The sequence below is a fragment of the Myxine glutinosa genome, chromosome 7, assembly GCF_964187855.1.
Source record: "Myxine glutinosa chromosome 7, kmMyxGlut1.1, whole genome shotgun sequence".
NCBI classification, from domain to species: domain Eukaryota; kingdom Metazoa; phylum Chordata; class Myxini; order Myxiniformes; family Myxinidae; genus Myxine; species Myxine glutinosa.
Window position 1 is genome coordinate 55,345,392 of NC_136267.1, and position 10,148 is coordinate 55,355,539.

At 42.4% G+C, this 10,148-nt stretch overlaps 1 long non-coding RNA gene across 1 annotated transcript in view; it reads left to right on the plus strand.

The window, feature by feature from the left end:
- The first annotated feature begins 2,676 nt into the window (after window positions 1–2,676).
- Window positions 2,677–10,148, plus strand: part of LOC137431257 (uncharacterized) — a 40,851-nt gene continuing 33,379 nt past the window's right edge. The window contains exon 1 of the long non-coding RNA XR_010985232.2: window positions 2,677–2,963. This is a non-coding gene — a long non-coding RNA (uncharacterized LOC137431257). The remainder of the gene's footprint in view (window positions 2,964–10,148) is intronic.

The following is a 10,148-nucleotide window of genomic DNA, read 5'->3' on the forward strand; positions in this document are numbered from 1 at the left end:
CAACCAACTATTTTTAAGATCAGCATAGGCCAAAAGGTCAACATAGGCCAAAGGTCAACAACCATTTCATAATTTCTGAGATCCTAAATTTTCATTCGATTGACTTGAAATTTGAATAGTATTTACATATCGGCTTACTGAATTCAACCACCAACTATTTTTGAGATCAACGTAGGCCAAAAGGTCAACATAGGCCAAAGGTCAACCACTTTTTTTCAAATTTCTAAAATCCTAAATTTTCATCCGATTGACTTTAAAACTTGAATGAGATTTTCATATCAGCTTACTGAAACCAACCACCAACTATTTTTGAGGTCAACATAGACCAAAAGGTCAACATAGGCCGAATTTCTAAAATTGTCAATTTTCATCCGATTAACTTAAAATTTGAAGACTATTTGCATATCAGGTCAATGAATTCAGCCACTAATTATTTTTGAGGTCGAAAGGATGCTCCACTGAGTGCCATTCTACTTTGTTCTCTTTACGTCTGCCACCAAAGGTGGATGGAGGTTATGTTTTCACCCCTGTCTGGCTCTTTTTCCGTTTGTCTGTCTGTCTATTTGTGAACAACATATCCAAAAAAAGTTGTGGATGGATTCGGACGAAATTTGGCAGAGAGGTAGCGTATGTGACAAGGACGAAATGATTAAATTTTGGTGAAGATCCGGAATCGGATCCGGCTACTAGAATATTTCGTATCCGGCATACAAAACGTAAACTGTTCACCTGGCGGAGGTATGCTAGTTTTTTGATGTTGTTTTCGTCAAGTTGAGTTTGAGTACAAAGCAGATGCGAACGGGCTTTGCAATTTGAGATGCTTTCTTGATACCTTAAGTTTGCAAGTCCAATTTATTTCCCATTGTGGAACCTTATGCTATGCGGCAGTATGTTTAAATTGGAATGCAGCACAAATTTGTGGGGTATCATCAACATCTGTGCAGCCGATGCAATGCCCCCTGCTGGTTAGGGCAGGAACTTGTAATTTGTTCAGGGTGCCGGCGATAACTCGCCAACTCTTCACGAAGGACACCGTGGGATCTTTAACGTCTACCAACTACCAAAGTACACAGCTTAAAGGTGAGTATGCGTATCTGTCGGTGTGTATAGGGCTGTAGGCCATCCTCCCAGCCATGGAATGGTACTGACGCTCAACGTATCAACCTGATCCAAGATGGCTGTTTCTCGCAACGTACCGTGCTGCATTTATATAGATGCGTGCGCTTCCAACTTGCTGTGATTTATTATTTATTTTTATATACAAGATCTACGAGGCTCATGTTAATGTAAACTTGTGGAAATCCCAGCGGGTATTGCATACATTGGGCGGTGGTCAGCGGCAGATCCTTCTGGAAGCTTCTCCCCTGGCGCGCTCCTCTTCGCTAAATCATTCTCTATAACATATTGGCTGTTTTTGGAAAAATATTGCAAAGACTGATTTATTCTTCCTTTACACTTGCACTCCTAGCTTAAGATATAGTTGCTGGGTGGATGATGTTGCCACACTTCAGAGCAATGGCAGATATGTGCACGTCAGGGTTGTAGTGGGTTTTTTGGGGGGGTTTTTTGTATACAAGATCGAGGCTCGTGTAAGAGCTAACATTGATCACAAAAAGACAAACTGACACATAAAACACAAAACATATGATAAAGGGAGCGGGAGACAAGATGGAGAGCAGGGACATCGGGAGATCTGTGGGAGGGAGAGGGCTTGGGGGGAGGAGGCGTGGGAAGGGGGATGGGGGGAGGAGGCGTGGGAAGGGGGATGGGGGTGGGAGAGGTAAAAAAAAAAAACACAAGGACACTGCTAAGACTTCCAAAGAAGTCGGTATTTCAAAACAGTGGATCTGGGGTGAATTCATGGGGGTAGAAAAGATCAAGGTTTTGGTCATTTGGAAGATAAGAGAAGATGGTGAACAGCTGTTTTAAAAATGAACTGTTTGGATGTTCATTTTCATAATCGGATATACACTCATGCAGTTTATGATTACTATTATTATTATTATTATTATTATTATTATTAAGTATCTTGTTATTACTTGCAAAATCGAAGATTTCTTGAGTATATTGGTTGGTCTTGTGCATTATTCTGTCTGTCTGACTGTCTGTCTGTCTGTCAATCGCCTACACGTCACAATTTTAAACTGATCTTCACGAAACTTCACCAGATGGTAGAGTTGGTCAAAAGGAAGAAGCATATTGATTTTGAGGTCAAAGGTCGAAGGTCACATTGAGGTCAAATTTCTGAAATTGTCATTTTTCATCCGATTGACTTAAAAATTAAGCAGCAATTGCATAGGACATCACTGATTGTGGAGACCAACTATTTTAAGGTAAAAAGGTCAAAGGTCAACTCAAGGTCAAACTTCTAAAATCATCAATTTTAATCCGATTGACCCGAGCTTTAATTAAGATCGTCGATTTCAATCTAAATGAAATGGACAATTTGATGAATCCATGGCAACTTTTTATTTTGTGGAGGGGTGGATTTTGCTCTGCATTGCATCTTTCTTGTTTATTTCTTTCCAAGACATTTTTAGGAGGGATATGAACGTTCTCGTTCCCAACAGCCAAGACAGATACGTCGTCGCTCAGCCATCGCCGCCATCACTAGGCCTAAAGCTTTTGTTTCATTCGATTTTGTTTCAAGCCCCGATTGTAAAGTTTGGTGGAAAACTTGGAACAGCAGAGCAAATTTTGTTGTGAGTGCTGCTCGGAAGTTTTCTTTCAGCAATGCTTCAACGAGAGAATGACTTTTACTGTGTTCCCTATAGGTTACAAGATTGCTTTTGCCTGCTTCCGCCCTCTGGCCTGGCTTTACCACAGCAAGCTTGGAGACCTTGCACTGGCACCTTTTGAAGCTTGTGAGATCGGGTGGGGTGAGAGAGGGAGCGAGAGATGATATCAGCGCCCCGCGGGACCTGTGGAGCCATGATTGACGCAGGATGGAGTTTTTGTAACGGGTGAGTTGCAGGACCCGCCATCGGCCTAGTGCTCTAAACGTTAGAACATATATTGGGAGACGTCCATTTGATTCTCTGCTCACTTGAATAAATAAGACACAACATTGTTTTTAACATACTGTGAAATTGAACAAAAAGACTCAAGACTCCATGATTGAATGTACTAAATCCCAGAAGATCTTGCAAGCTAAGCAGAGTCGAGCCCAGTTACATACAAGCCCATGCGAGGTGGTAGAGACCCCCATGGTGTTGTTGGCTGATGGACATCAGAATAGCGCGGTTGCTAGAATGCTCACCTCCAGGCTGTCCGGTTCCGTAATTTATCTCCTGGAAAGTCGAATCCGACTAACAACTACCTTCCTTTATGTAGTGCCTATGGTACGGGGGGGGGGGGTGCATCTCGGATGTCCCATTGGCATTGAGGTTGTGGACTTTATAGATCCCAATGCATCTCGGATGTCCCATTGGCATTGAGGTTGTGGACCTTACATATCCCAATGCATCTCGGATGTCCCATTGGCATTGAGGTTGTGGACCTTATAGATCCCAATGCATCTCGGATGTCCCATTGGCATTGAGGTTGTGGACCTTACATATCCCAATGCATCTCGGATGTCCCATTGGCATTGAGGTTGTGGACTTTATAGATCCCAATGCATCTCGGATGTCCCATTGGCATTGAGGTTGTGGACCTTATAGATCCCAATGCATTTCGAATGTCCCATTGGCATTGAGGTTGTGGACCTTACATATCCCAATGCATCTTGGATGTCCCATTGGCATTGAGGTTGTGGACCTTATAGATCCCAATGCATCTCGGATGTCCCATTGGCATTGAGGTTGTGGACATTATAGATCCCAATGCATCTCGGATGTCCCATTGGCATTGAGGTTGTGGACCTTATAGATCCCAATGCATCTCGGAGGTCCCATTGGCATTGAGGTTGTGGACTTTATAGATCCCAATGCATCTCGGATGTCCCATTGGCATTGAGGTTGTGGACCTTACATATCCCAATGCATCTCTCGAAGTAGGCTGTTATTTGCTGGTCTTCTTCTTCTGAAGTAAGTTTTATCTGAGATCAATCTGGCTTCTGCTACAGGATTTTAATTTATCTGCTGCCCACGCCACCTCATGGTCTCCCATTTCCACTCACGAGCTTTATTCCATCTGCTGAGACCCTGTTCCCACCCTTCTCCTGCAACTCCTCTCCTTTGTGTGCTGTAGTCTGTGTGGTGCATCTTTTTCTTGTTGTCCCTCTGTTTTCCCTTTGCCCCCATTTCATCTGCTGATCCATTGCCCGTTGTTGCTCTGCTCTCAAGTGAGCCTCGACTCTTGCATTAAAAATAAATAAAAGCCATGTTGACAAAATAATAACCACATGGGCATTAAGGAACGTCAAGAAAACTTCACAAATAAACACTCCAGGGAGGATTCGGTCCTCGAATGCCAGTTAGAGTATGAAATGCCTTTGGTACAATTTTGTTGGCAAATAGGTTATTTGTGGTGATGTAGTTAAGGGCTTTATTTTGAGATTGTTTTATGTTTAGCTGTTGACGTCTGCATAAGGTTTTCCTGCACTTCACGGCTGTCTCGACAGTGACACTTAACAAAGCTTTTTTAAACCCCACCTTTAACAGCTCACAACTAGGACTCACTCGGTAGAGCGCAAACCTCCGCCAGGCTGAACAGTTCATGTTTTAGATCCCATGATAGGTCGGATCTGGATTTGGACCTTGACCACAATTGAATCTGCTTGTTCTTGTCACCTAACCAACCCATTAACCAAGTTTCGTCTGAATCCGTCCATAACTTTTCGAGATACAGTATATCAAATACTGTATATCAGTTTTAGCCCTATCACTCAATGGTGACGAATCACTTTAAAATTCTCGGATTAAGATCCGGATCTTCACCAAAATCTAATCGTTTCATCCTTGTCACATATCCAACCTCTCCCCCAAATATCGTCCGAATTAGTCCACAACCTTTTGAGACATCCTGCTCACAAACATGAAAGGATGTCAGGCAGTAGCTTGACAGGTATGACAATAAAACATAACTAAAGGGTATGTTTAACCACTGACTAAAGGTAAAATACCACTGTCATGAACAAACATTGGTACATCACGGATGATGAAGGTTGTGGTGAAGTTTCATCGAAATTGTGTGTGTAGTTTCAGAGAAGAAAGCAAATACATATTTTGGGGGGTCAAACCTGGACCCACTTTGACCCCCTGTAGACCCCTAAAGGGGCAGATTTTTTAATGCCGTGAACAAACTTTAGTCACAACACAACAAATATAATTTGTGCCAAATTTGTTCGCAATCCCTTCACCGGTTTCGGAGAAGAGGTATCAAGTGTTTACGGACTGACGGGCGGACGGGCGGACGGACGGACGGACGGACGGGCGGACAGACGGACGACGCGCCATCGCATAAGCTCCCCTGAACTTCGTTAAAAATCGAGAGAATCAAAAATTGATTGAATAATTGTGCAATTAAAATAAATAAATAATAATCGTAAAATAATTAATTACCTTCGCAAAAGCGGAAGGTTATGTTTTGATCGCTGTGTATTTATTTGTATGTCTGTGTGTGTGTGTGTGTGTGTATGTTATTCGCATAACTCAAAAAGTATTCAACCGAATTGCATGAAATTTGGTGGGATGATTGGTTATTATACGGGACACATTTGATTAGATTTTGGGAGCAATCGGGTCAAAGGTCAGGGGGGTCACGACCTTGCAAAATGTGCGTTTTTTGTCATAACTCGGTCAATTCTTATCCGATTTGCATGAAATCAGCACCAAACTGTTCACTGTTCTGTTCCCTACACTCCCATGCCAAGTACAGAACAGTAGCTGCGGCGAAGGTATGCGCTCTACCGAGTGCCCGTTCTAGTTTCTTAATAAATTGGCTATTAGCATATATAAACCACCACTGTTTCATCCGAATCTGTAAGTTTTTGAAATTCATGTAATTAATCGAATAATTGCATAATTAACTAGAATCCGGGCACTCGGTAGAGCGCATACCTTCGCCGCAGCTACTGTTCTGTACTTGGCATGGGAGTGTATGCGATGTGAAACTTTATGTGAAATGCGATCGATTTTTAAAAATCAGAATTTGAGCAAATCTGTTTCATTCGTCTGTTAATATGCCTCCCCGATTGACAAATCTGCAATTTGAATTTCATTTGAGGTTGAAATGATTGCGGGAGATCGCGTTATAGTGATGACGTCTTGGATGGACATCCTCTTCTTCAGTCGCTCATAACTTTGAGTGAAATACGATCGAGTTAAAAATAGTCAGAATTTGAGCAAATCTGTTTCATTCGTTTGTTAATATGCCTCATCTCTTGACAAATCTGCAATTATAATTTTTTTTGAGGTTGAAATGATCGCGGGAGATCGCGTTATAGTGATGACGTCCTGGATGGACATCTTCTTCTTCAGTCGCTCATAACTTTGAGTGAAATACGATCGAGTTAAAAATAGTCAGAATTTGAGCAAATCTGTTTCCCAAAATCTAATCAAATGTGTCCCGTATAATAACCAATCATCCCACCAAATTTCATGCAATTCGGTTGAATACTTTTTGAGTTATGCGAATAACATACACACACACACACACACACAGACATACAAATAAATACACAGCGATCAAAACATAACCTTCCGCTTTTGCGAAGGTAATTAATAAATCGAAAATACGCCTGACAGCCAAATAAATCACTTGGTCATTGTCATGTCCAAATATCAGCTTCCGAGCTCAAAAGGTGCCTGAGATATCGTCCAGATGAGAAAGGAAATAAATAAGTACTTAATAAATCGATTATAATGAAGTAATTAATCAATTATTTGATTAATCAAAAAATAAATACACTTCTTTGGCCAATGCACATGCTCACTATTGTGCCCAAATTTCAGCTTCTTAGCTGAAAGGATGGCTGAGATATCGCCCGGACAAACAAACGAGAAAACCCTGACCTTTGACCTTGACATTTGACCTATATAGTCCAAAAACATCGACAGCCCTATTTTTGTAACTCGGAATCCTCTGGTAAAGTTTGTTGAAGATATCTGTAAGCTTTCGCGAGTTATCTCGCTCTTAGACAAACACAAACGAACTATAGACAGACCGACATATGACAAAATTTTTAATTTTCGTCATAACAAACAGAGACAGACAGACATGGGTGGAAACATAACCTCCGTCCACCTTGGGTGACATCAAATGTTTTAATTTCATGTTCACAATTGGGTGTAACTTTCAATTATCGACCGGCAGGGGCATCCATTGTCTCCGCACTGACATCCCGGTGTTTTAATAAGTCCCGCAGATCCCTTTCAATGACTCGACCTATTTCAGTTCATTTTTCAGGCTGAACAAAGACTCATACTGAGAAGCCAAGATGCCTGTTCCTGTGAATCGAAGGAAATTTGTTGCTAAAGGGCCGTTTTGGGGAACCTACCTTCCCACGCCCTACAGCCATACTCCGCTGCTCTTCTGCCCTTTCCACCCGGCCCTGCAGGGAGCACGATGCACGGGTTTGATATCTTGGTGCCGAGGCTGTAACTTTCCTGTTCCTTCTCACAATGGCCTGACCTTTTATTCAATGTGAAGTGCTCAGGGGAACCTTTACAGTTATCCCATTGTTTCTGAATGGTCCCCATTCTTGTTTATTCCTACTGATAAAGTATTTTTCCTACTTCATCACCTGGATGGATTTATTAATCCAAAGAAAAATTCCCTTTTTTAAAATGTCTTTGGGCATAAAAATGTTATGAAATTTTATGAAAAAGATTTAATCTTTTTCATAAAATTTTATAAAACATAAAATTTCATGTCTTCTTTTTAATGTCTTTTGCTACCTCGGAGAAGGAGAATGCTGAATGGAGAAGGTGGATCAGACTCTTTAACGGTTGCCAGAGTGAGATGTGCATGGAAGAAGTTTCGGGAACTGAGTGGCGTGCTGATGAGGAGGGGAGTGTCCTTAAAGCTGAAGGGAAAGGTGTATGCTGCATGTGTGAGAAGTGTTATGATTTATGGGAGCGAGACATGGGTAATGAACGTAGAGCAGCAACGAAGGCTGGAAAGGGTGGAAATGCGAATGGTTCGGTGGATGTGCGGAGTATCGTTGAGAGAGAGGAAGACAAATGATGAATTGCGAAAGATGATGGGAATAGAGCCTGTGATTGATGCTGTGAAGAGGAACAGGTTGAGATGGTTTGGTCATGTGTTGAGGAAGGATGAAAGTGCCTGGTTGAGAAGAGTGATGGAAATGAATGTAGAAGGAAGTAGAGGACGGGGAAGACCGAGAAAGACTTGGCTAAAGATGGTGGAAGAAGAAATGCGGGCAAGGGGGTTAACAAGGGGAGATGTAGAAAATAGGGTGAAATGGAGAAGATTGTCATGGGGACCGCAAGGCTAACCCCCGCTCTCGCAGGGAAAATGGCCTGTTGTTGTTGTTGTTGTTGTTGTCTTCCGGCATTATTGTGTTGTTGTTTTTTTGATATGTTGAGCTATGTTAATTTGATATGATCGGTTGATTTGATATGTTGATATGTGAAACATGGACAACTTATAGCTGCCAAGAACGGAGACAACAATCCTCATCTTCGCTGTCTACGATGCATCCTTAGCATCACGTGGAAGGATGTAGATGCACAAATGCGGAAGTCCTTTCCCAGGCAAATCTGCCAAGTGTCCTTACACTTATTAAGCAAAGACAACTTCGATGGCTTGGGCATGTATAAAGGATGGAAGATGGAGGTATCCCAAAGGACGGCCTATATGGGGAGATTGCTGGGACCAAAAGGGCGCCCAAAGCTGAGGTATAAGCATGTCTGTAAGCAGGATATGAAAGCCCTAAACATCAATTTTGACACTTGGGAAACTGTAGCTAACTACAGAGTCACATGGTGACATCAGTTTTGGGCTGGAATAAGCCATAATGATGACCAGTGGTTGGAGCAGCTGCACAACAGACGCTGTCGCCGCAAACAACATCTTCCCACTACCGGAGACGCCAAGCTCACAAACGACTTCAGATATAGCACCTGTGGTCGACTCTGCCTCTCCAAAATTGGCTTGTACAGTCACCAACGGAAGTGTAACACATGACTGACCTCGCCAGAAGTGCTGCATATCCACCATAATACGTAGATGAATGGATGCCATTGATGTTGAGATATCTGGAACTCATGCTGAAAGAATCTTCCTTATTGTCTGTGAACGCTTTGAACTACTTAATGCGGACCATGCACCGTCAAATTAATGGAACCACCATGAGTATGAATGTGGCGACTACTTTAAACCTGAAATATTTTGAGGAGTGAGGCCCTAATTTTTTTCAAGTACTTCATCTATTCATCATGAGCACAAAAGTTCAAAAGCTATCTGAGATAAACTGCCTTCCAGTCAACAAGAAACGCCTCGCAAAAATTGCAGTGTGATGTCATCTTTTAAAACAGGTAAACCGTAAACTGGCACCATCAATGCATAGGGCTGCCAGGATGGCTTAGAGGTATCCACATTCACCTCTGAGCCCTCTCGCCTGGTTACAAACTGTCATCCTGGTGTTTCATATGCAGGGCAAGGCATCAATGTGTGTTCAATCCTCGGATGGATGCTAAACTTGAGTATCTCGTCTGTCGGGATTAGTTGGTGGACGTTAAAGATCCCGCGGTGTCCTTCATGAATAGTAAGCGAGATACCCCCAGCACCCTGAACAAATTGTACAGAAAGAGGATGTTCAAGAGCAGCAGAGCAGGATTTTAGGACACGTCAGCTGATGTCGCCCAGTCCAGTTGCAGAATCAGAGTCAAGGGTTCAAAGAATCTTCTTCACCTTCTCGGGTGCAAATGACAGTCCAGGAGCAGTTGGTACGACTGGGAAGGGTGGGTATAGAGAGTGAGGGGTTGGCGACATAAGATTTGGGGAAAAAAACACAAAATTGAGGCATTCCGCCTTCTTATCAGCGGAGTCTGCTGTGATGCCATTGGAAGTGAGAGAATGGATACACCAATGACAGACTTAACAAAGCATCACCAGACTTTAGATGAGGAAGACAAGTTTGAAAGTTCATTCTTGAAGTTGGACAGATTTTGTTTTCTGGCTCTATTGAGAGTGGACACAGACTTGATGTGGACTTTTTGGAATGATCTGAGATTGCCTTA